Consider the following 27,022-nt stretch of genomic DNA (forward strand, 5'->3'; position numbering starts at 1 on the left):
ATTTGAAAAGTTTTCTAAATTCTTAAAAGACCTGCTAGGGCCTTGTGTTAGATCCTGTTTAGCATTTCTTTTAGAGTTTAAAAGTTTGTAAAAGTTTGAATTAGATTCTAGAACCAGTTGTAGATTCTTAAAAAGTATTCCAACTTTTAGAAGCAAAATGTCTAGCACAGATGTGACTGTGGTGGAACTCGACACCACACCTTACCTCCATCTTAAGATGAGGGAGCTAAGGTCACTCTGTAAAATAAAGAAAATAACAATGGGCCCCAAACCTACCAAAATACAGCTCCAGGAGCTTTTGGCAGAGTTTGAAAAGGCCAACCCCTCTGAGGGTGGCAACTCAGAGGAAGAGGATAGTGACTTGGAGGACAATTCCCCCCTACCAGTCCTATCTAGGGAGAACAGGGTCCCTCAAACCCTGACTCCTAAAATAATAGTCAGAGATGCTGGTTCCCTCACAGGAGAGACCAACACCTCTGAAATCACTGAGGATAGCCCCAGTGAAGAGGACATCCAGTTAGCCAGGATGGCCAAAAGATTGGCTTTGGAAAGACAGATCCTAGCCATAGAGAGGGAAAGACAAGAGATGGGCCTAGGACCCATCGATGGTGGCAGCAACTTAAATAGGGTCAGAGATTCTCCTGACATCCTAAAAATCCCCAAAGGGATTGTAACAAAATATGAAGATGGTGATGACATCACCAAATGGTTCACAGCTTTTGAGAGGGCTTGTGTAACCAGAAAAGTAAACAGATCTCACTGGGGTGCTCTCCTTTGGGAAATGTTCACTGGAAAGTGTAGGGATAGACTCCTCACACTCTCTGGAAAAGATGCAGAATCTTATGACCTCATGAAGGGTACCCTGATTGAGGGCTTTGGATTCTCCACTGAGGAGTATAGAATTAGATTCAGGGGGGCTCAAAAATCCTCGAGCCAGACCTGGGTTGACTTTGTAGACTACTCAGTAAAAACACTAGATGGTTGGTTAACTGGAAATGAAGTGTGTGACTATGTTGGGCTTTATAATTTGTTTATGAAAGAACACATTTTAAGTAACTGCTTCAATGAAAAGTTGCATCAGTATCTGGTAGACCTAGGTCCAATTTCTCCCCAAGAATTGGGAAAGAAGGCAGACCACTGGGTCAAGACTAGGGTAACCAAAACTTCCACTGGGGGTGACCAAAAGAAAGGGGTTACAAAAACTCCCCAGGAGAAAGTGGGTGACACTAGAAACAAAGAAAAAGAGTCCTCTGTAGGCCCCCAAAAACCAGAACAGGTGGGTGGGCCCCAAGACACAACCCAAAACAAAGGTGGGTACCAGGGTAAGAACTGGGATGCCACTAAGGCATGGTGCCACAACTGTAAACAGTCTGGGCACCACACCAAGGACACTTCTTGTCCCAAAAACAAACCCCAGAACAAGATTCCAGGGGTAACCAGTGTAGCCATGGGAGATGACTCCTCAGATGAGGAGGTCTTCATAGCCTTCAACTGGAAACAGGGCCCAACAGGTGAGTTGGAGATTCCAGAGGGAAGTAGACACTTCCACCACCTACTGGTGAATGGAATCCCAACCACTGCCCTGAGAGACACTTGTGCCAGTCACACTATTGTGCATGACAGGCTGGTGCTCTCAAACCAGTACATCCCAGGTGAGACTGCCAGGGTAAGAGTTAGCCTAGACAGGGTCACTAAGAGGCCTGTGGCTTTAGTGCCCATAGAAGTGGGTGGCACTCTTAGCTGGAGAAGGGTAGTAGTCAGTACAGACCTCCCCCTTGATTGTCTCCTTGGAAATTACTACCCAGAGGTTAGTCAGAGCCCAAGAGAGGAACTGGTCCAGTGCCAGTCCTCTCCCAAGGATTCTGGAAGTCCTGCCTCTGCAGTAAATGCAAGCAGGCCCCAGAAGAAGAAGAAAAGAAAACAGAGTAGGAAGGGTGGACAACCTTTAGCCAAGGTTACAGCAAGCCAAGGAGATTCTGCTCCAGTAGGGGAGAACTCCAAAAATGGCCCTGATAAAGTCCAACCTGACCCACAAGAAGTCCTGGCTAGTCAGGCAACTGTTAAACCTGAGTGGGTGGCTCCTCAGCTAACAGAAGAAAGAGTGGAAGAAGGGTGTTTACTACAAGATGTGGTAACCCCCCACTCTAATACAGCAGACAGGCAACCTGAACCCAAAGAAGCCTGTAACTTAGCCCCTTCCCTTTTAGGTGAAGAGCTAAAGGTGTGGTTCTGGGCACTGACAGCTGTCAGTGGCCTCTGCTGGGTGTTAGCCTTTATGGCTGCACTATCCTTAGCATGGTGGTCTGACCCCATGCCAAATAGCAAGTTAGGCCCCCTGACCCTATTGGTCATGGTGGGGTTACTCCAGCTCTGGGTAACCTCTTTGGGTAAGCTAGGGGTAACCCTGGCCAAGATAAGGTTAGCAGAGGTGGATACCTCTAAGACCAAAATAGAAAGAATGGGTGGAGACATTGAAGAGGCAGACAAGAGGCAATTCAGACTAGGTCCTATCACTGTGGAAGTGGGTCAGTTCCCCAAAGGGAATGACCTGAACAGAAGGATGTAAGGCAGAGTAGGCCCTGCAACTAACCAGCCTATTTCTCCTACTCTTCCTCGCCTGACAGACTAGGAAGACTCTCCCAGCTTGGGCTGAGTCTCCTGGCCTGTGGGCTGGGGGGGGCTTGTGTAAAGAAATGGCTCCCTGTTGCAGTTACCCCCCACTTTTTGCCTGATACTGATGCTGACTTGACTGAGAAGTGTGCTGGGACCCTGCTAACCAGGCCCCAGCACCAGTGTTCTCTCACCTAAAATGTACCATTGATCCCACAATTGGCACACCCTGGCATCCAGATAAGTCCCTTGTAACTGGTACCTCTGGTACCAAGGGCCCTGATGCCAGGGAAGGTCTCTAAGGGCTGCAGCATGCATTATGCCACCCTAGAGACCCCTCACTCAGCACAGCCACACTGCTTACAAGCCTGTGTGTGCTAGTGAGAACAAAATGAGTAAGTCGACATGGCACTCCCCTCAGGGTGCCATGCCAGCCTCTCACTGCCTATGCAGTATAGGTAAGACACCCCTCTAGCAGGCCTTACAGCCCTAAGGCAGGGTGCACTATACCATGGGTGAGGGTACCAGTGCATGAGCATGGTACCCCTACAGTGTCTAAACAAAACCTTAGACATTGTAAGTGCAGGGTAGCCATAAGAGTATATGGTCTGAGAGTCTGTCAAACACGAACTCCACAGCACCATAATGGCTACACTGAAAACTGGGAAGTTTGGTATCAAACTTCTCAGCACAATAAATGCACACTGATGCCAGTGTACATTTTATTGAAAAATACACCACAGAGGGCACCTTAGAGGTGCCCCCTGAAACTTAACCAACTATCTGTGTAGGCTGACTAGTTTTAGCAGCCTGCCACAAACCGAGACATGTTGCTGGCCCCATGGGGAGAGTGCCTTTGTCACTCTGAGGCCAGTAACAAAGCCTGCACTGGGTGGAGATGCTAACACCTCTCCCAGGCAGGAATTGTCACACCTGGCGGTGAGCCTCAAAGGCTCACCTCCTTTGTGCCAACCCAGCAGGACACTCCAGCTAGTGGAGTTGCCCGCCCCCTCCGGCCAGGCCCCACTTTTGGCGGCAAGGCCGGAGAAAATAATGAGAAAAACAAGGAGGAGTCACTGGCCAGTCAGGACAGCCCCTAAGGTGTCCTGAGCTGAAGTGACTCTAACTTTTAGAAATCCTCCATCTTGCAGATGGAGGATTCCCCCAATAGGGTTAGGATTGTGACCCCCTCCCCTTGGGAGGAGGCACAAAGAGGGTGTACCCACCCTCAGGGCTAGTAGCCATTGGCTACTAACCCCCCAGACCTAAACACGCCCTTAAATTTAGTATTTAAGGGCTACCCTGAACCCTAGAAAGTTAGATTCCTGCAACTACAAGAAGAAGGACTGCCTAGCTGAAAACCCCTGCAGCGGAAGACCAGAAGACGACAACTGCCTTGGCTCCAGAAACTCACCGGCCTGTCTCCTGCCTTCCAAAGATCCTGCTCCAGCGACGCCTTCCAAAGGGACCAGCGACCTCGACATCCTCTGAGGACTGCCCCTGCTTCGAAAAGACAAGAAACTCCCGAGGACAGCGGACCTGCTCCAAGAAAAGCTGCAACTTTGTTTCCAGCAGCTTTAAAGAACCCTGCAAGCTCCCCGCAAGAAGCGTGAGACTTGCAACACTGCACCCGGCGACCCCGACTCGGCTGGTGGCGATCCAACACCTCAGGAGGGACCCCAGGACTACTCTGATACTGTGAGTACCAAAACCTGTCCCCCCTGAGCCCCCACAGCGCCGCCTGCAGAGGGAATCCCGAGGCTTCCCCTGACCGCGACTCTTTGAACCTAAAGTCCCGACGCCTGGGAGAGACCCTGCACCCGCAGCCCCCAGGACCTGAAGGACCGGACTTTCACTGGAGAAGTGACCCCCAGGAGTCCCTCTCCCTTGCCCAAGTGGAGGTTTCCCCGAGGAATCCCCCCCTTGCCTGCCTGCAGCGCTGAAGAGATCCCGAGATCTCTCATAGACTAACATTGAAAACCCGACGCTTATTTCTACACTGCACCCGGCCGCCCCCGCGCTGCTGAGGGTGAAATTTCTGTGTGGACTTGTGTCCCCCCCGGTGCCCTACAAAACCCCCCTGGTCTGCCCTCCGAAGACGCGGGTACTTACCTGCAAGCAGACCGGAACCGGGGCACCCCCTTCTCTCCATTCTAGCCTATGCGTTTTGGGCACCACTTTGAACTCTGCACCTGACCGGCCCTGAGCTGCTGGTGTGGTGACTTTGGGGTTGCTCTGAACCCCCAACGGTGGGCTACCTTGGACCAAGAACTAAGCCCTGTAAGTGTCTTACTTACCTGGTTAACCTAACAAATACTTACCTCCCCTAGGAACTGTGAAAATTGCACTAAGTGTCCACTTTTAAAACAGCTATTTGTCAATAACTTGAAAAGTATACATGCAATTTTGATGATTTGAAGTTCCTAAAGTACTTACCTGCAATACCTTTCGAATGAGATATTACATGTAGAATTTGAACCTGTGGTTCTTAAAATAAACTAAGAAAAGATATTTTTCTATATAAAAACCTATTGGCTGGATTTGTCTCTGAGTGTGTGTACCTCATTTATTGTCTTGTGTATGTACAACAAATGCTTAACACTACTCCTTGGATAAGCCTACTGCTCGACCACACTACCACAAAATATAGCATTAGTATTATCTCTTTTTACCACTATTTTACCTCTAAGGGGAACCCTTGGACTCTGTGCATGCTATTCCTTACTTTGAAATAGCACATACAGAGCCAACTTCCTACAGTCTGTAACTTGTGCCTGTCGCCCGAGCACAGGGAAGAGACGTGTGAGGCCTGTCGTGCGTTTCGGTCCCGAAAAACGCTCCGTGACCGGCGAGCCAGAAGATTGCAGATGGCGGCCACGCCGACAGGACAACGAGGGTTCGAGGAACAAGGAGAAGAAGAGGAAGCCTTCTCCATCCATGAATCGGACTCTGAAGAATTCGACGTCGAAGAAACCGTGAGTAAGACGTCGAAGCAAGCACCACACAAGAAAACAGACAAGGCCCAGGGGACGCCACTGCCAACAGGCCATGGCTCAACCCATAAAGTAGGTGACCGTCCATCGGCACCGAAAAAGGCCGAACCGGTGCCGAGATCGTCCGACTCGGGTCGAGACACAGGCATGCAGCAATCTCGGGACCGAGACAGTGCTGCCGAAAAAGATCGACGCCGAGACAGCAGCACCGAAGGTGCTCAACGCAGAGACAGCGGCACCGAGGATGATCGACGCCGAGAAGGCTCGACTCAGAAAAAGAGGAAATTCTCCTCGGAGCCGAAAACAAGCAAAGACACAGTTTCGGTGCCAAAACGACCGGCAACCGAACCGACTGCCAGCTCGTATTCAGAGGAACAATCACTGTCCTCTCAAATGCGCAAACACAGATTTGAAGAAGAGTTGCAGACCACTGACGTAGACCACACACAAAAGCGGATCTTCATACAAAGTGGGACAGGGAAAATCAGCACCCTTCCCCCAATCAGGAGAAAAAGGAGACTCGAGTTCCAAACACAAGAACAAACACCACAAACAAAAGTGGTTAAAAAGGTAACCCCGCCACCCTCTCCTCCACCTGTAACTTATATATCACCGGCACAGACTCCGTCACATTCACCGGCTCATACCACCATGAGCCAAGATGACCAAGACGCTTGGGACCTATACGACGCCCCAGTATCAGACAATAGTCCTGAGTCGTACCCTACCAAGCCCTCACCACCTGAGGACAGCACAGCGTATGCACAGGTGGTAGCTAGGGCAGCAGAGTTCCATAACGTGTCGTTACACGCAGAACCTGTCGAGGATGACTTCCTTTTCAACACCCTCTCTTCCACCCATAGCACCTACCAAAGCCTGCCTATGCTTCCAGGAATGCTAAGGCACGCAAAGCAGATCTTCAAAGAACCTGTCAAGAGTAGAGCGATAACTGCAAGGGTGGAGAAAAAATATAAAGCACCGCCCACGGACCCTACTTTTATCACCTCACAGCTGCCACCAGATTCAGTCGTGGTAGGGGCAGCTCGCAAGAGAGCCAACTCGCACACATCAGGCGAGGCACCACCTCCGGATAAAGAAAGCCGCAAGTTCGACGCAGCTGGGAAAAGGGTCGCAGTACAAGCTGCAAACCAGTGGCGCATCGCCAACTCTCAGGCGCTCCTAGCGCGATATGATAGAGCCCATTGGGACGAGATGCAGCATCTCATCGAGCATCTACCCAAGGAATTTCAAAAACGGGCAAAACAAGTGGTTGAGGAGGGACAAAACCTCTCCAATAACCAAATACGCTCCTCTATAGACGCAGCGGACACAGCTGCAAGAACAATAAATACCGCAGTAACCATAAGAAGGCACGCATGGTTGCGCACATCTGGCTTTAAACCGGAAATACAGCAAGCGGTGCTCAATATGCCGTTCAATGAACAACAATTGTTTGGACCCGAAGTCGACACGGCAATTGAGAAATTGAAAAAGGACACTGACACAGCCAAGGCCATGGGCGCACTCTATTCCCCGCAGGGCAGAGGCACTTTCGGCACCTTCCGCAAAACAACCTTCAGAGGGGGGTTTCGGGGTCAAGCCACACAAGCCAGCACCTCACAATCAACACCGTCTACCTACCAGGGACAGTACCAAAGGGGAGGCTTTCGGGGCCAGTACAGAGGAGGACAATTCCCTAGAAACCGGGGAAAATTTCAAAGTCCAAAAACCCCTACAACCAAACAGTGACTCACAAGTCACTCAACCCCTTCACACAACACCAGTGGGGGGAAGACTAAGTCAGTTTTACAAATCTTGGGAGGAGATAACAACAGACACTTGGGTCTTAGCAATTATCCGACATGGTTATTGCATAGAATTTCTCCAACTCCCTCCAGATGTCCCACCAAAAACACCGAATATGTCAAAACAACATCTAGACCTCCTAGAACTAGAAGTTCAAGCATTACTGCAAAAGGATGCAATAGAATTGGTACCATGTACACAAAAAAACACAGGAGTTTACTCACTGTACTTTCTAATACCAAAAAAGGACAAAACACTGAGACCAATCCTAGATCTCAGAACACTAAACGCCTACATCAAATCAGAACACTTTCACATGGTCACGCTACAAGACGTGTTACCACTGCTAAAGCAACAAGACTACATGACAACCTTAGATCTAAAGGATGCGTATTTCCACATACCAATACATCCCTCGCACAGGAAATAGATGTAATAGATGATAGGAAGAATGTATGGAAGTCATAAAACAAGCTAGAAGACCATCCACTAGACACTGCTACGTAAGCAAATGGAAAAGATTTGTTTGCTACTGCCATAATAAGCATGTTCAACCATTACATGCATCTCCAAAGGATGTAGTGGGATACTTACTACATTTACAGAAATCAAATCTAGCCTTCTCTTCCATAAAGATACACCTCGCAGCAATATCTGCATACCTGCAGATTACCCATTCAACTTCACTATTTAGGATACCTGTCATTAAAGCGTTTATGGAAGGCCTAAAAAGAATTATACCACCAAGAACACCACCTGTTCCTTCATGGAACCTCAACATCGTCTTAACAAGACACATGGGCCCACCTTTTGAACCCATGCACTCTTGCGAAATGCAATTCTTAACGTGGAAGGTTGCATTTCTCATTGCCATCACATCTCTAAGAAGAGTAAGTGAAATTCAGGCGTTTACTATACAAGAACCTTTTATTCAAATACACAAAAATAAGGTAGTCCTAAGAACCAATTGTAAGGAAATGCCTCCTTGGCATGGTTGCCCCCTGACTTTTTGCCTTTGCTGATGCTATGTTTACAATTGAAAGTGTGCTGAGGCCTGCTAACCAGGCCCCAGCACCAGTGTTCTTTCCCTAACCTGTACTTTTGTATCCACAATTGGCAGACCCTGGCACCCAGATAAGTCCCTTGTAACTGGTACTTCTAGTACCAAGGGCCCTGATGCCAAGGAAGGTCTCTAAGGGCTGCAGCATGTCTTATGCCACCCTGGAGACCTCTCACTCAGCACAGACACACTGCTTGCCAGCTTGTGTGTGCTAGTGAGGACAAAACGAGTAAGTCGACATGGCACTCCCCTCAGGGTGCCATGCCAGCCTCTCACTGCCTATGCAGTATAGGTAAGACACCCCTCTAGCAGGCCTTACAGCCCTAAGGCAGGGTGCACTATACCATAGGTGAGGGTACCAGTGCATGAGCATGGTACCCCTACAGTGTCTAAACAAAACCTTAGACATTGTAAGTGCAGGGTAGCCATAAGAGTATATGGTCTGGGAGTCTGTCAAACACGAACTCCACAGCACCATAATGGCTACACTGAAAACTGGGAAGTTTGGTATCAAACTTCTCAGCACAATAAATGCACACTGATGCCAGTGTACATTTTATTGCAAAATACACCCCAGAGGGCACCTTAGAGGTGCCCCCTGAAACTTAACCGACTGTCTGTGTAGGCTGACTAGTTCCAGCAGCCTGCCACACCAGAGACATGTTGCTGGCCCCATGGGGAGAGTGCCTTTGTCACTCTGAGGCCAGTAACAAAGCCTGCACTGGGTGGAGATGCTAACACCTCCCCCAGGCAGGAGCTGTGACACCTGGCGGTGAGCCTCAAAGGCTCACCCCTTTGTCACAACCCAGCAGGGCACTCCAGCTTAGTGGAGTTGCCCGCCCCCTCCGGCCACGGCCCCCACTTTTGGCGGCAAGGCTGGAGAGAACAAAGAAAGCAACAAGGAGGAGTCACTGGCCAGTCAGGACAGCCCCTAAGGTGTCCTGAGCTGAAGTGACTCTAACTTTTAGAAATCCTCCATCTTGCAGATGGAGGATTTCCCCCAATAGGGTTAGGATTGTGACCCCCTCCCCTTGGGAGGAGGCACAAAGAGGGTGTAACCACCCTCAGGGCTAGTAGCCATTGGCTACTAACCCCCCAGACCTAAACACGCCCTTAAATTTTATATTTAAGGGCTACCCTGAACCCTAGAAAATTAGATTCCTGCAACTACAAGAAGGACTGCCCAGCTGAAAACCCCTGCAGCGGAAGACCAGAAGACGACAACTGCCTTGGCTCCAGAAACTCACCGGCCTGTCTCCTGCCTTCCAAAGATCCTGCTCCAGCGACGCCTTCCAAAGGGACCAGCGACCTCGACATCCTCTGAGGACTGCCCCTGCTTAGAAAAGACAAGAAACTCCCGAGGACAGCGGACCTGCTCCAAGAAAAGCTGCAACTTTGTTTCCAGCAACTTTAAAGAACCCTGCAAGCTCCCCGCAAGAAGCGTGAGACTTGCAACACTGCACCCGGCGACCCCGACTCGGCTGGTGGCGATCCAACACCTCAGGAGGGACCCCAGGACTACTCTGATACTGTGAGTACCAAAACCTGTCCCCCCTGAGCCCCCACAGCGCCGCCTGCAGAGGGAATCCCGAGGCTTCCCCTGACCGCGACTCTTTGAACCTAAAGTCCCGACGCCTGGGAGAGACCCTGCACCCGCAGCCCCCAGGACCTGAAGGACCGGACTTTCACTGGAGAAGTGACCCCCAGGAGTCCCTCTCCCTTGCCCAAGTGGAGGTTTCCCCGAGGAATCCCCCCCTTGCCTGCCTGCAGCGCTGAAGAGATCCCGAGATCTCTCATAGACTAACATTGCGAACCCGACGCTTGTTTCTACACTGCACCCGGCCGCCCCCGCGCCGCTGAGGGTGAAATTTCTGTGTGGGCTTGTGTCCCCCCCGGTGCCCTACAAAACCCCCCTGGTCTGCCCTCCGAAGACGCGGGTACTTACCTGCAAGCAGACTGGAACCGGGGCACCCCCTTCTCTCCATTCTAGCCTATGTGTTTTGGGCACCACTTTGAACTCTGCACCTGACCGGCCCTGAGCTGCTGGTGTGGTGACTTTGGGGTTGCTCTGAACCCCCAACGGTGGGCTACCTTGGACCAAGATCTAAGCCCTGTAAGTGTCTTACTTACCTGGTTAACCTAACAAATACTTACCTCCCCTAGGAACTGTGAAAATTGCACTAAGTGTCCACTTTTAAAACAGCTATTTGTGAATAACTTGAAAAGTATACATGCAATTTTGATGATTTGAAGTTCCTAAAGTACTTACCTGCAATACCTTTCGAATGAGATATTACATGTAGAATTTGAACCTGTGGTTCTTAAAATAAACTAAGAAAAGATATTTTTCTATACAAAAACCTATTGGCTGGATTTGTCTCTGAGTGTGTGTACCTCATTTATTGTCTATGTGTATGTACAACAAATGCTTAACACTACTCCTTGGATAAGCCTACTGCTCGACCACACTACCACAAAATAGAGCATTAGTATTATCTCTTTTTACCACTATTTTACCTCTAAGGGGAACCCTTGGACTCTGTGCATGCTATTCCTTACTTTGAAATAGCACATACAGAGCCAACTTCCTACATTGGTGGATCAGCGGTGGGGTACAAGACTTTGCATTTGCTGGACTACTCAGCCAATACCTGATCACACGACAAATTCCAAAATTGTCATTAGAAATTCATTTTTGCAATTTGAAATTTTTCTAAATTCTTAAAAGTCCTGCTAGGGCCTTGTGTGTTAAGTCCCTGTTTAGCATTGTCTTTTAGAGTTTAAAAGTTTGTTAAAAGTTTGAAATTAGATTCTAGAACCAGTTGTAGATTCTTAAAAAGTATTCCAACTTTTAGAAACAAAATGTCTAGCACAGATGTGACTGTGGTGGAACTCGACACCACACCTTACCTCCATCTTAAGATGAGGGAGCTAAGGTCACTCTGTAAAATAAAGAAAATAACAATGGGCCCCAAACCTACCAAAATACAGCTCCAGGAGCTTTTGGCAGAGTTTGAAAAGGCCAACCCCTCTGAGGGTGGCAACTCAGAGGAAGAGGATAGTGACTTGGAGGACAATTCCCCCCTACCAGTCCTATCTAGGGAGAACAGGGTCCCTCAAACCCTGACTCCTAAAATAATAGTCAGAGATGCTGGTTCCCTCACAGGAGAGACCAACACCTCTGAAATCACTGAGGATAGCCCCAGTGAAGAGGACATCCAGTTAGCCAGGATGGCCAAAAGATTGGCTTTGGAAAGACAGATCCTAGCCATAGAAAGGGAAAGACAAGAGATGGGCCTAGGACCCATCAATGGTGGCAGCAATATAAATAGGGTCAGAGATTCTCCTGACATGTTAAAAATCCCCAAAGGGATTGTGACAAAATTTGAAGATGGTGATGACATCACCAAGTGGTTCACAGCTTTTGAGAGGGCTTGTGTAACCAGAAAAGTGAACAGATCTCACTGGGGTGCTCTCCTTTGGGAAATGTTCACAGGAAAGTGTAGGGATAGACTCCTCACACTCTCTGGACAAGATGCAGAATCTTATGACCTCATGAAGGGTACCCTGATTGAGGGCTTTGGATTCTCCACTGAGGAGTATAGGATTAGATTCAGGGGGGCTCAAAAATCCTCGAGCCAGACCTGGGTTGACTTTGTAGACTACTCAGTGAAAACACTAGCTGGTTGGATTCAAGGCAGTGGTGTAAGTAATTATGATGGGCTGTACAATTTATTTGTGAAAGAACACCTATTGAGTAATTGTTTCAATGATAAACTGCATCAGCATCTGGTAGACCTAGGACCAATTTCTCCCCAAGAATTGGGAAAGAAGGCGGACCATTGGGTCAAGACAAGGGTGTCCAAGACTTCAACAGGGGGCGACCAAAAGAAAGGGGTCACAAAGACTCCCCAGGGGAAGGGTGATGAGACAACCAAAACTAAAAATAGTAAAGAGTCTTCTACAGGCCCCCAAAAACCTGCACAGGAGGGTGGGCCCAGAGCCTCTTCACAAAACAATGGGTACAAGGGTAAAAACTTTGATCCCAAAAAGGCCTGGTGTCATAGCTGTAAACAGCATGGACACCAAACTGGAGACAAGGCCTGTCCCAAGAAAGGTTCCACTCCAAACTCCCATCCAGGTAACACTGGTATGGCTAGTCTCCAAGTGGGATCGACAGTGTGCCCAGAGCAAATCAGGGTCCACACTGATGCTACTCTAGTTTCTGAGGGTGGGGTGGATTTAGCCACACTAGCTGTCTGGCCGCCTAACATGCAAAAATACAGACAGCAGCTCTTAATTAATGGGACTAGAATAGAGGGCCTGAGGGATACAGGTGCCAGTGTCACCATGGTGACAGAGAAACTGGTTTCCCCTGGCCAATACCTGACTGGAAAAACTTACACAGTCACCAACGCTGACAATCAGAGAAAAGTACATCCCATGGCAATGGTTACTTTAGAATGGGGAGGGGTCAATGGCCTGAAACAGGTGGTGGTCTCCTCAAATATCCCAGTGGACTGTCTGCTTGGAAATGACCTGGAGTCCTCAGCATGGGCTGAGGTAGAACTAAAAACCCATGCAGCAATGCTGGGTATCCCTGAACTGGTGTGTGTGAAAACAAGAGCACAATGCAAGGCACAGGGTGAACAAGTAGAGCTGGAGTCTGGAAGAATGGCCCAGCCTACCAAGAGAACAGGAAAGTCAGTTGGGAAACCAACTGCAACACAGCAAAAGAAAGGGAACCTCTCTTCTCAGGAAGAAGTTCTGCCCTCTGAGGGAACTGAGCCTTTGGAGCTTGAACCTTACCAGGTTGAGCTCTTGGGCCCAGGGGGACCCTCAAGGGAGGAGCTGTGTAAGGGACAAGAAACCTGTCCCTCTCTTGAAGGCCTTAGGCAGCAAGCTGCTGAAGAGTCCAAAGGCAAGAAAAATGGAACACATAGGGTCTATTGGGAAGATGGACTCCTGTACACTGAGGCCAGAGACCCCAAACCTGGTGCCACTAGGAGAGTGGTAGTGCCTCAGCTGTTCAGGAAGTTCATCCTAACATTGGCCCATGACATTCCCCTTGCTGGACATTTGGGACAAACCAAGACGTGGGAGAGGTTAGTCAACCACTTCTACTGGCCCAATATGTCCAACATGGTTAAGGAGTTTTGCCTCTCCTGCCCCACCTGTCAAGCCAGTGGTAAGACAGGTGGGCACCCAAAGGCCCCCCTCATTCCACTTCCAGTGGTGGGGGTTCCCTTTGAAAGAGTGGGTGTGGACATAGTTGGTCCACTAGAACCTCCCACAGCCTCAGGAAATATGTATATCCTGGTAGTAGTGGATCATGCTACCAGGTATCCTGAAGCTATTCCCCTTAGGTCGACTACTGCCCCTGCAGTAGCCAAGGCCCTCATTGGTATCTTTACCAGAGTGGGTTTCCCTAAGGAGGTGGTGTCTGACAGAGGTACCAACTTCATGTCAGCATACCTAAAGCACATGTGGAATGAGTGTGGAGTGACTTATAAATTCACTACACCATACCATCCACAAACTAATGGCTTGGTTGAGAGATTCAACAAGACATTAAAAGGCATGATCATGGGGCTCCCAGAAAAACTCAAAAGGAGATGGGATGTCCTCTTGCCATGTCTGCTTTTCGCTTACAGAGAGGTGCCACAGAAGGGAGTAGGATTCTCACCCTTTGAACTTCTGTTTGGTCATCCTGTAAGGGGACCACTTGCCCTTGTTAAAGAAGGCTGGGAGAGACCTCTCCATGAGCCTAAACAGGACATAGTGGACTATGTACTTGGCCTTCGCTCTAGAATGGCAGAGTACATGGAAAAAGCAACCAAAAACCTTGAGGCCAGCCAACAGCTCCAGAAGTTTTGGTATGACCAAAAGGCTGCACTGGTTGAGTTCCAACCAGGGCAGAAAGTCTGGGTTCTGGAGCCTGTGGCTCCCAGGGCACTCCAGGACAAATGGAGTGGCCCTTACCCAGTACTAGAGAGGAAGAGTCAGGTCACCTACTTGGTGGACCTGGGCACAAGCAGGAGCCCCAAGAGGGTGATCCATGTAAACCGCCTTAAGCTCTTCCACGACAGGGCTGATGTCAATCTGTTGATGGTAACAGATGAGGATCAGGAGGCAGAGAGTGAACCTCTCCCTGATCTTCTGTCATCAGACCCAAAAGATGGGACAGTAGATGGAGTGATCTACTCAGACACCCTCTCTGGCCAACAGCAAGCTGATTGTAGGAGAGTCCTACAACAGTTTCCTGAACTCTTCTCCTTAACCCCTGGTCAGACACACCTGTGTACCCATGATGTGGACACAGGAGACAGCATGCCTGTCAAGAACAAAATCTTTAGACAATCTGACCATGTTAAAGAAAGCATCAAGGTGGAAGTCCACAAGATGCTGGAATTGGGAGTAATTGAGCGCTCTGACAGCCCCTGGGCTAGCCCAGTGGTCTTAGTCCCCAAACCTCACACCAAAGATGGAAAGAAAGAGATGAGGTTTTGTGTGGACTACAGAGGGCTCAATTCTGTCACCAAGACAGATGCCCATCCAATTCCAAGAGCTGATGAGCTCATTGATAAATTAGGTGCTGCCAAATTTCTAAGTTCCTTTGACTTGACAGCAGGGTACTGGCAAATAAAAATGGCACCTGGAGCGAAAGAAAAGACAGCATTCTCCACACCTGATGGGCATTATCAGTTTACTGTTATGCCCTTTGGTTTAAAGAATGCCCCTGCCACCTTCCAAAGGTTGGTGAATCAAGTCCTTGCTGGCTTGGAGTCCTTTAGCACAGCTTATCTTGATGATATTGCTGTCTTTAGCTCCACCTGGCAGGATCACCTGGTCCACCTGAGGAAGGTTTTGAAGGCTCTGCAATCTGCAGGCCTCTCTATCAAGGCATCCAAATGCCAGATAGGGCAGGGAACTGTGGTTTACTTGGGACACCTTGTAGGTGGAGGCCAAGTTCAGCCACTCCAACCCAAGATCCAGACTATTCTGGACTGGGTAGCTCCAAAAACCCAGACTCAAGTCAGGGCATTCCTTGGCTTGACTGGGTATTACCGGAGGTTTGTGAAGGGATATGGATCCATTGTGACAGCCCTCACTGAGCTCACCTCCAAAAAAATGCCCAAAAAAGTAAACTGGACTGTGGAATGCCAACAGGCCTTTGACACCCTGAAACAGGCAATGTGCTCAGCACCAGTTCTCAAAGCTCCAGATTATTCTAAGCAGTTCATTGTGCAGACTGATGCCCCTGAACATGGGATAGGGGCAGTTTTGTCCCAAACAAATGATGATGGCCTTGACCAGCCTGTTGCTTTCATTAGCAGGAGGTTACTCCCCAGGGAGCAGCGTTGGAGTGCCATTGAGAGGGAGGCCTTTGCTGTGGTTTGGTCCCTGAAGAAGCTGAGACCATACCTCTTTGGGACTCACTTCCTAGTTCAAACTGACCACAGACCTCTCAAATGGCTGATGCAAATGAAAGGTGAAAATCCTAAACTGTTGAGGTGGTCCATCTCCCTACAGGGAATGGACTTTATAGTGGAACACAGACCTGGGACTGCCCATGCCAATGCAGATGGCCTTTCCAGGTTCTTCCACTTAGAAAATGAAGACTCTCTTGGGAAAGGTTAGTCTCATCCTCTTTCGTTTGGGGGGGGGGTTGTGTAAGGAAATGCCTCCTTGGCATGGTTGCCCCCTGACTTTTTGCCTTTGCTGATGCTATGTTTACAATTGAAAGTGTGCTGAGGCCTGCTAACCAGGCCCCAGCACCAGTGTTCTTTCCCTAACCTGTACTTTTGTATCCACAATTGGCAGACCCTGGCACCCAGATAAGTCCCTTGTAACTGGTACTTCTAGTACCAAGGGCCCTGATGCCAAGGAAGGTCTCTAAGGGCTGCAGCATGTCTTATGCCACCCTGGAGACCTCTCACTCAGCACAGACACACTGCTTGCCAGCTTGTGTGTGCTAGTGAGGACAAAACGAGTAAGTCGACATGGCACTCCCCTCAGGGTGCCATGCCAGCCTCTCACTGCCTATGCAGTATAGGTAAGACACCCCTCTAGCAGGCCTTACAGCCCTAAGGCAGGGTGCACTATACCATAGGTGAGGGTACCAGTGCATGAGCATGGTACCCCTACAGTGTCTAAACAAAACCTTAGACATTGTAAGTGCAGGGTAGCCATAAGAGTATATGGTCTGGGAGTCTGTCAAACACGAACTCCACAGCACCATAATGGCTACACTGAAAACTGGGAAGTTTGGTATCAAACTTCTCAGCACAATAAATGCACACTGATGCCAGTGTACATTTTATTGCAAAATACACCCCAGAGGGCACCTTAGAGGTGCCCCCTGAAACTTAACCGACTGTCTGTGTAGGCTGACTAGTTCCAGCAGCCTGCCACACCAGAGACATGTTGCTGGCCCCATGGGGAGAGTGCCTTTGTCACTCTGAGGCCAGTAACAAAGCCTGCACTGGGTGGAGATGCTAACACCTCCCCCAGGCAGGAGCTGTGACACCTGGCGGTGAGCCTCAAAGGCTCACCCCTTTGTCACAACCCAGCAGGGCACTCCAGCTTAGTGGAGTTGCCCGCCCCCTCCGGCCACGGCCCCCACTTTTGGCGGCAAGGCTGGAGGGAACAAAGAAAGCAACAAGGAGGAGTCACTGGCCAGTCAGGACAGCCCCTAAGGTGTCCTGAGCTGAAGTGACTCTAACTTTTAGAAATCCTCCATCTTGCAGATGGAGGATTCCCCCAATAGGGTTAGGATTGTGACCCCCTCCCCTTGGGAGGAGGCACAAAGAGGGTGTACCCACCCTCAGGGCTAGTAGCCATTGGCTACTAACCCCCCAGACCTAAACACGCCCTTAAATTTAGTATTTAAGGGCTACCCTGAACCCTAGAAAATTAGATTCCTGCAACTACAAGAAGAAGGACTGCCCAGCTGAAAACCCCTGCAGCGGAAGACCAGAAGACGACAACTGCCTTGGCTCCAGAAACTCACCGGCCTGTCTCCTGCCTTCCAAAGATCCTGCTCCAGCGACGCCTTCCAAAGGGACCAGCGACCTCGACATCCTCTGAGGACTGCCCCTGCTTCGAAAAGACAAGAAACTCCCGAGGACAGCGGACCTGCTCCAAGAAAAGCTGCAACTTTGTTTCCAGCAACTTTAAAGAACCCTGCAAGCTCCCCGCAAGAAGCGTGAGACTTGCAACACTGCACCCGGCGACCCCGACTCGGCTGGTGGCGATCCAACACCTCAGGAGGGACCCCAGGACTACTCTGATACTGTGAGTACCAAAACCTGTCCCCCCTGAGCCCCCACAGCGCCGCCTGCAGAGGGAATCCCGAGGCTTCCCCTGACCGCGACTCTTTGAACCTAAAGTCCCGACGCCTGGGAGAGACCCTGCACCCGCAGCCCCCAGGACCTGAAGGACCGGACTTTCACTGGAGAAGTGACCCCCAGGAGTCCCTCTCCCTTGCCCAAGTGGAGGTTTCCCCGAGGAATCCCCCCCTTGCCTGCCTGCAGCGCTGAAGAGATCCCGAGATCTCTCATAGACTAACATTGCGAACCCGACGCTTGTTTCTACACTGCACCCGGCCGCCCCCGCGCCGCTGAGGGTGAAATTTCTGTGTGGGCTTGTGTCCCCCCCGGTGCCCTACAAAACCCCCCTGGTCTGCCCTCCGAAGACGCGGGTACTTACCTGCAAGCAGACCGGAACCGGGGCACCCCCTTCTCTCCATTCTAGCCTATGTGTTTTGGGCACCACTTTGAACTCTGCACCTGACCGGCCCTGAGCTGCTGGTGTGGTGACTTTGGGGTTGCTCTGAACCCCCAACGGTGGGCTACCTTGGACCAAGAACTAAGCCCTGTAAGTGTCTTACTTACCTGGTTAACCTAACAAATACTTACCTCCCCTAGGAACTGTGAAAATTGCACTAAGTGTCCACTTTTAAAACAGCTATTTGTGAATAACTTGAAAAGTATACATGCAATTTTGATGATTTGAAGTTCCTAAAGTACTTACCTGCAATACCTTTCGAATGAGATATTACATGTAGAATTTGAACCTGTGGTTCTTAAAATAAACTAAGAAAAGATATTTTTCTATACAAAAACCTATTGGCTGGATTTGTCTCTGAGTGTGTGTACCTCATTTATTGTCTATGTGTATGTACAACAAATGCTTAACACTACTCCTTGGATAAGCCTACTGCTCGACCACACTACCACAAAATAGAGCATTAGTATTATCTCTTTTTACCACTATTTTACCTCTAAGGGGAACCCTTGGACTCTGTGCATGCTATTCCTTACTTTGAAATAGCACATACAGAGCCAACTTCCTACAAAGGTTGTATATTTATTGCTTATGATGCGGAAGTGACCCATAAACAGGTTATCTTGCCTCTTGTTAGAGGGGAAATTGAGGCTTTAAGAAGGATGGGGAGGGACATCAATGAGTCATGGCACGTTCATAGATTCCTGGGCTGAAAAGAAAGGATTAGGTGTGGAGTCTACCTGCTTGGGGGTGGGGGTAGGGTAGGTTAAGCTTCAGAAGTTCCTCACATGAGTAAATTACAAAATGTGCTTACAAAGGAAAATGTCACTTACCCAGTGTACATCTGTTCGTGGCATTAGTTGCTGCAGATTCACATGTTGTGCATAGTCCGCCGTCTGGTGTTGGGTCGGAGTGTTACAAGTTTTTTTTCTTCGAAGAAGTCTTTTCGAGTCACGAGACCGAGGGACTCCTCCTCCTTTGTTCCATTGCGCATGGGCGTCGACTCCATGTTAGATTGTTTTCCCCGCAGAGGGTGAGGTAGGAGTTGTGTATGTTAGTAATAGTGCCCATGCGATGGAATGAATAAGTATGTACCAAATAAGGTTTAAGTAATTTATTTACAAATGTACAAATGTTGAAGATAACTTCCAAACGGCTACAGGCTCCCGGGGAGGCGGGTGGGCACATGTGAATCTGCAGCGACTAATGCCACGAACAGATGTACACTGGGTAAGTGACATTTTCCGTTCGGTGGCATGTGTAGCTGCAGATACACATGTTGTGCATAGACTAGTAAGCAGTTATCTCCCCAAAAGCGGTGGCTCAGCCTGTAGGAGTGGAAGTAGTCTGAAATAAAGTTCTTAGTACGGCTTGACCTACTGTGGCTTGTTGTGCGGATAGCACGTCTACACAGTAGTGCTTAGTAAATGTGTGAGGCGTAGACCATGTGGCTGCCTTACATATCTCGTTCATTGGAATGTTTCCTAGGAAGGCCATGGTAGCGCCTTTCTTTCTGGTTGAATGTGCCCTTGGTGTAATGGGCAGCTCTCTTTGCTTTAAGGTAGCAGGTTTGGATGCACTTAACTATCCATCTGGCTATACCCTGTTTTGATATTGGGTTTCCTGTATGAGGTTTTTGAAACGCAATAAACAGTTGTTTTGTTTTCCTAATCTGTTTTGTTCTGTCAATGTAGTACATTAATGCTCTTCTGATGTCTAATGTATGTAGTGCCCTTTCAGCTACTGAGTCTGGCTGTGGGAAGAACACTGGTAGTTCTACCGTTTGATTTAAGTGGAACGGTGAAATAACTTTTGGTAAAAATTTAGGATTGGTGTAGGAAGTTGGCTCTGTATGTGCTATTTCAAAGTAAGGAATAGCATGCACAGAGTCCAAGGGTTCCCCTTAGAGGTAAAATAGTGGTAAAAAGAGATAATACTAATGCTCTATTTTGTGGTAGTGTGGTCGAGCAGTAGGCTTATCCAAGGAGTAGTGTTAAGCATTTGTTGTACATACACATAGACAATAAATGAGGTACACACACTCAGAGACAAATCCAGCCAATAGGTTTTTGTATAGAAAAATATCTTTTCTTAGTTTATTTTAAGAACCACAGGTTCAAATTCTACATGTAATATCTCATTCGAAAGGTATTGCAGGTAAGTACTTTAGGAACTTCAAATCATCAAAATTGCATGTATACTTTTCAAGTTATTCACAAATAGCTGTTTTAAAAGTGGACACAGTGCAATTTTCACAGTTCCTAGGGGAGGTAAGTATTTGTTAGGTTAACCAGGTAAGTAAGACACTTACAGGGCTTAGTTCTTGGTCCAAGGTAGCCCACCGTTGGGGGTTCAGAGCAACCCCAAAGTCACCACACCAGCAGCTCAGGGCCGGTCAGGTGCAGAGTTCAAAGTGGTGCCCAAAACACATAGGCTAGAATGGAGAGAAGGGGGTGCGCCGGTTCCGGTCTGCTTGCAGGTAAGTACCCGCGTCTTCGGAGGGCAGACCAGGGGGGTTTTGTAGGGCACCGGGGGGGACACAAGCCCACACAGAAATTTCACCCTCAGCGGCGCGGGGGCGGCCGGGTGCAGTGTAGAAACAAGCGTCGGGTTCGCAATGTTAGTCTATGAGAGATCTCGGGATCTCTTCAGCGCTGCAGGCAGGCAAGGGGGGGATTCCTCGGGGAAACCTCCACTTGGGCAAGGGAGAGGGACTCCTGGGGGTCACTTCTCCAGTGAAAGTCCGGTCCTTCAGGTCCTGGGGGCTGCGGGTGCAGGGTCTCTCCCAGGCGTCGGGACTTTAGGTTCAAAGAGTCGCGGTCAGGGGAAGCCTCGGGATTCCCTCTGCAGGCGGCGCTGTGGGGGCTTAGGGGGGACAGGTTTTGGTACTCACAGTATCAGAGTAGTCCTGGGGTCCCTCCTGAGGTGTTGGATCGCCACCAGCCGAGTCGGGGTCGCCGGGTGCAGTGTTGCAAGTCTCACGCTTCTTGCGGGGAGCTTGCAGGGTTCTTTAAAGTTGCTGGAAACAAAGTTGCAGCTTTTCTTGGAGCAGGTCCGCTGTCCTCGGGAGTTTCTTGTCTTTTCGAAGCAGGGGCAGTCCTCAGAGGATGTCGAGGTCGCTGGTCCCTTTGGAAGGCGTCGCTGGAGCAGGATCTTTGGAAGGCAGGAGACAGGCCGGTGAGTTTCTGGAGCCAAGGCAGTTGTCGTCTTCTGGTCTTCCGCTGCAGGGGTTTTCAGCTGGGCAGTCCTTCTTCTTGTAGTTGCAGGAATCTAATTTTCTAGGGTTCAGGGTAGCCCTTAAATACTAAATTTAAGGGCGTGTTTAGGTCTGGGGGGTTAGTAGCCAATGGCTACTAGCCCTGAGGGTGGGTACACCCTCTTTGTGCCTCCTCCCAAGGGGAGGGGGTCACAATCCTAACCCTATTGGGGGAATCCTCCATCTGCAAGATGGAGGATTTCTAAAAGTTAGAGTCACTTCAGCTCAGGACACCTTAGGGGCTGTCCTGACTGGCCAGTGACTCCTCCTTGTTGCTTTCTTTGTTCCCTCCAGCCTTGCCGCCAAAAGTGGGGGCCGTGGCCGGAGGGGGCGGGCAACTCCACTAAGCTGGAGTGCCCTGCTGGGTTGTGACAAAGGGGTGAGCCTTTGAGGCTCACCGCCAGGTGTCACAGCTCCTGCCTGGGGGAGGTGTTAGCATCTCCACCCAGTGCAGGCTTTGTTACTGGCCTCAGAGTGACAAAGGCACTCTCCCCATGGGGCCAGCAACATGTCTCTGGTGTGGCAGGCTGCTGGAACTAGTCAGCCTACACAGACAGTCGGTTAAGTTTCAGGGGGCACCTCTAAGGTGCCCTCTGGGGTGTATTTTGCAATAAAATGTACACTGGCATCAGTGTGCATTTATTGTGCTGAGAAGTTTGATACCAAACTTCCCAGTTTTCAGTGTAGCCATTATGGTGCTGTGGAGTTCGTGTTTGACAGACTCCCAGACCATATACTCTTATGGCTACCCTGCACTTACAATGTCTAAGGTTTTGTTTAGACACTGTAGGGGTACCATGCTCATGCACTGGTACCCTCACCTATGGTATAGTGCACCCTGCCTTAGGGCTGTAAGGCCTGCTAGAGGGGTGTCTTACCTATACTGCATAGGCAGTGAGAGGCTGGCATGGCACCCTGAGGGGAGTGCCATGTCGACTTACTCGTTTTGTCCTCACTAGCACACACAAGCTGGCAAGCAGTGTGTCTGTGCTGAGTGAGAGGTCTCCAGGGTGGCATAAGACATGCTGCAGCCCTTAGAGACCTTCCTTGGCATCAGGGCCCTTGGTACTAGAAGTACCAGTTACAAGGGACTTATCTGGGTGCCAGGGTCTGCCAATTGTGGATACAAAAGTACAGGTTAGGGAAAGAACACTGGTGCTGGGGCCTGGTTAGCAGGCCTCAGCACACTTTCAATTGTAAACATAGCATCAGCAAAGGCAAAAAGTCAGGGGGCAACCATGCCAAGGAGGCATTTCCTTACAACCTTGTTTTGGAGCAAGGATTTTATATTGCTCCCATGAAGGAAAGTTGGCTACATGAGTCAACTTTCTTGATATTGCCTTTATCTATTCTGACTTTAAGGGTTGACTTATTGATTGCATCCACAAGATAGATGGAGAATCTTGAATTTATTTCAAGGAAATATCCTATTGTCTCTGTTTTGTTTATAACTGGTGAGATTACAGGGAAAAATCCCCTTTATCTTCAAAGCATCACTCTGTCTCTTTCACCCTCTGCCTCCCAATTTCATCTCACTCATCTAAAAGACAATGCTTCATTTACAATGAAGCCCGCTAACTTTATGGCCCTTGGAATCTGTGAATTGATGCTCCTACTCTTTATAATGTTGCTCCGTAACTAAATGGGTACAATACTCTGTTGTTCAGACTACTCAGAATGCTGGTAATTTTTTTTCTTTTTAAACTAATTGTGATGAATGTTCCCTCAAATCATGTCCAGCGAACGTTGGACCAACTATTTGGATGTTTCATGTTAATTCTTTTTAGACAGTATCTTGCGCAGTCCCTGAACGTATTATTACTATTTTTTTTTTAACTAAGACTCTTTGTGATATTTTCCCGAGCTCCAGAATTTCCAGCCCTGTGGAAAAAGATGATTACCTATCTAACTATGCTTCTAACTGGAACTTGGATACTTTCTGCTACAGACTCCTTAATACCTTTTGAAATGAATTGTTTTTTGACCTACTGCATCATGGTTGTTCCCGAACCTTTTAGAAGCTAAGTGCCTTTGTTAGTGTCCTGAGAGAGCCTGGTGGGCCAAGTATAAATCTACTGCCAAGTTTCCTAATCAAATCTGATAAAAAGTTGATATAATTTGGTGTCTAATGCCTTACATGAATTGTGACAAGTATACTCTGTTTGTTCTATCTTGGCTGTTCAACTTTCAGATGAAAAGTGCAGTTCATTGCCTGGCTTTTTGCACTCCAAAACTGAAACCATATGTTCTTTGGCAGTACTTTAGCCTTAGCAGTAACTGCTCTAAGTTTTAGATATCCCAGAGTTGTATGCGTTGTAACCCTGGATAAATTTGCCCCTTTCCGGCAACTCCTCTATCGACATCCTCTTGACTTTGCAATCTGGTTCACATTTGGATCCCTGTCTTCAACTTCTTTCCATATTTTAGCACCCTTTGGCATCTGTGGCTGATATGTGCAACTGTTGTTGACTCTTATTGCTGTCAACTGAAATCAGGCACTAGTGATCATGCCGTAGGAAGTTGGCTCTGTATGCACTATTTCAAAGTAAGGAATAGTATGCACAGAGTCCAAGGGTTCCCCTTAGAGGTAAGATAGTGGCAAAAAGAGATAATACTAATGCTCTATTTTGTGGTAGTGTGGTCGAGCAGTAGGCTTATCAAAGGAGTAGTGTTAAGCATTTGTTGTACATACACACAGACAATAAATGAGGAACACACACTCAGACAAATCCAGGCCAATAGGTTTTGTTATAGAAAAATATATTTTCTTAGTTTATTTTAGGAACCACAGGTTCAAATTCTACATGTAATATCTCATTTGAAAGGTATTGCAGGTAAGTACTTTAGGAACTTTGAATAATTACAGTAGCACATATACTTTTCACATAAAACACAAATCGCGCTTTTAAAAGTGGACACAGTGCAATTTTCACAGTTCCTGCGGGAGGTAAGTTATTGTTAGTTTTAACAGGTAAGTAAATCACTTACAAGTCTTAGGTTTGGGTCCAAGGTAGCCCACTGTTGGGGGTTCAGAGCAACCCCAAAGTTACCACACCAGCAGCTCAGGGCCGGTCAGGTGCAGAGGTCAAAGAGGTGCCCAAAACACATAGGCTTCAATGGAGAGAAGGGGGTGCCCCGGTTCCGGTCTGCCAGCAGGTAAGTACCCGCGTCTTCGGAGGGCAGACCAGGGGGGTTTTGTAGGGCACCAGGGGGGGACACAAGTCAGCACAAAAAGTACACCCTCAGCAGCGCGGGGGCGGCCGGGTGCAGTGTGCAAACAAGCGTCTGGTTCTCTGTAGGTTTCAATGGGAGACGAAGGGGTCTCTTCAGCGGTGCAGGCAGGCAAGGGGGGGGGCTCCTCGGGGTAGCCACCACCTGGGCAAGGGAGAGGGCCTCCTGGGGGTCACTCCTGCACAGAAGTTCCGTTCCTTCAGGTGCTGGGGGCTGCGGGTGCAGGGTCTTTTCCAGCCGTCTGGACTTTAGGTTCAGGCAGCCGCGGTCAGGGGGAGCCTCGGGATTCCCTCTGCAGGCGTCGCTGTGGGGGCTCAGGGGGGACAACTTTGGTTACTCACGGTCTCGGAGTCGCCGGAGGGTCCTCCCTGAGGTGTTGGTTCTCCACCAGTCGAGTCGGGGTCGCCGGGTGCAGTGTTGCAAGTCTCACGCTTCTTGCGGGGATTTGCAGGGGTCTTTAAATCTGCTCCTCTGTAACAAAGTTGCAGTTCTTTTGGAGCAGTGCCGCTGTCCTCGGGAGTTTCTAGTCTTTCTTGAAGCAGGGCAGTCCTCTGAGGATTCAGAGGTCGCTGGTCCTTGGGAAAGCGTTGCTGGAGCCGGTTTCTTTGGAAGGCAGGAGACAGGCCGGTAGGTCTGGGGCCAAAGCAGTTGGTGTCTTCTTTTCTTCCTCTGCAGGGGTCTTTCAGCTCAGCAGTCCTCTTCTTTTAAGTTGCAGGAATCTAAATTCTTAGGTTCAGGGAAGCCCTTAAATACTAAATTTAAGGGCGTGTTTAGGTCTGGGGGGTTAGTAGCCAATGGCTGCTAGCCCTGAGGGTGGGTACACCCTCTTTGTGCCTCCTCCCAAGGGGAGGGGGTCACATTCCTATCCCTATTGGGGGAATCCTCCTTCTTCTACAAGATGGAGGATTTCTAAAAGTTAGTCACCTCAGCTCAGGACACCTTAGGGGCTGTCCTGACTGGCCAGTGACTCCTCCTTGTTTTTCTCATTATCTCTCCTGGACTTGCCGCCAAAAGTGGGGGCTGGGTCCAGGGGGCGGGCATCTCCACTAGCTGGAGTACCCTGGGGCATTGTAACACGAAGCTTGAGCCTTTGAAGCTCACTGCTAGGTGTTACGGTTCCTGCAGGGGGAGGTGTTAAGCACCTCCACCCAGAGCAGGCTTTGTTTCTGTCCTCAGAGAGCACAAAGGCTCTCACCGCATGGGGTCAGAAACTCGTCTCTCAGCAGCAGGCTGGCAGAGACCAGTCAGTCCTGCACTGAACAATTGGGTAAAATACAGGGGGCACCTCTAAGATGCCCTCTGTGTGCATTTTTTAATAAATCCAACACTGGCATCAGTGTGGGTTTATTATTCTGAGAAGTTTGATACTAAACTTCCCAGTATTCAGTGTAGCCATTATGGAGCTGTGGAGTTCGTTTTTGACAGACTCCCAGACCATATACTCTTATGGCTACCCTGCACTTACAATGTCTAAGGTTTTGCTTAGACACTGTAGGGGCATAGTGCTCATGCACATATGCCCTCACCGGTGGTATAGTGCACCCTGCCTTAGGGCTGTAAGGCCTGCTAGAGGGGTGACTGACCTATGCCACAGGCAGTGTGAGGTTGGCATGGCACCCTGAGGGGAGTGCCATGTTGACTTAGTCATTTTCTCCCCACCAGCACACACAAGCTGGCAAGCAGTGTGTCTGTGCTGAGTGAGGGGTCCCTAGGGTGGCATAAGACATGCTGCAGCCCTTAGAGACCTTCCCTGGCATCAGGGCCCTTGGTACCAGGGGTACCAGTTACAAGGGACTTAACTGGGTGCCAGGGTTGTGCCAATTGTGGAGACAATGGTACATTTTAGGAGAAAGAACACTGGTGCTGGGGCCTGGTTAGCAGGGTCCCAGCACACTTCTCAGTCAAGTCAGCATCAGTCTCAGGCAAAAAGTGGGGGGTAACTGCAACAGGGAGCCATTTCTTTACACATGCTAACAAAAAAAAAGAAGAAAAAAACCCTCTGCTGACTCAACCATGCTTGGTAACGTTCACATTACTTCTCTTCCTGTGCTATCAAAAGTACTTACGCTTTTCTGAAATTGAATTTGCTTTTAAATGCTGTTCATTCAGGCTTTAGAACCTTCTCACAGCACTGAGTCATCCATGCTGGCTATCACTAATGATGATAGACTTGTGTTTCATCAGTCTGGCACGCTGAACTGACCCTCCTTGACCCCTCAGCTACCTTTGACACAGTCTTATGCGATTCTTTTGAGACACCTATCTGAATTTTCAATC

General features: G+C 49.1%; 1 protein-coding gene across 3 annotated transcripts in view; it reads left to right on the forward strand.

Moving 5' to 3' along the window:
* Positions 1-27,022, forward strand: part of PRPF39 (pre-mRNA processing factor 39) — a 404,622-nt gene that overhangs the window by 364,075 nt on the left and 13,525 nt on the right. The gene's annotated exons all lie outside the window — the stretch shown is intronic.

This window comes from Pleurodeles waltl, chromosome 9, assembly GCF_031143425.1.
Source record: "Pleurodeles waltl isolate 20211129_DDA chromosome 9, aPleWal1.hap1.20221129, whole genome shotgun sequence".
Lineage (NCBI taxonomy): Eukaryota > Metazoa > Chordata > Amphibia > Caudata > Salamandridae > Pleurodeles > Pleurodeles waltl.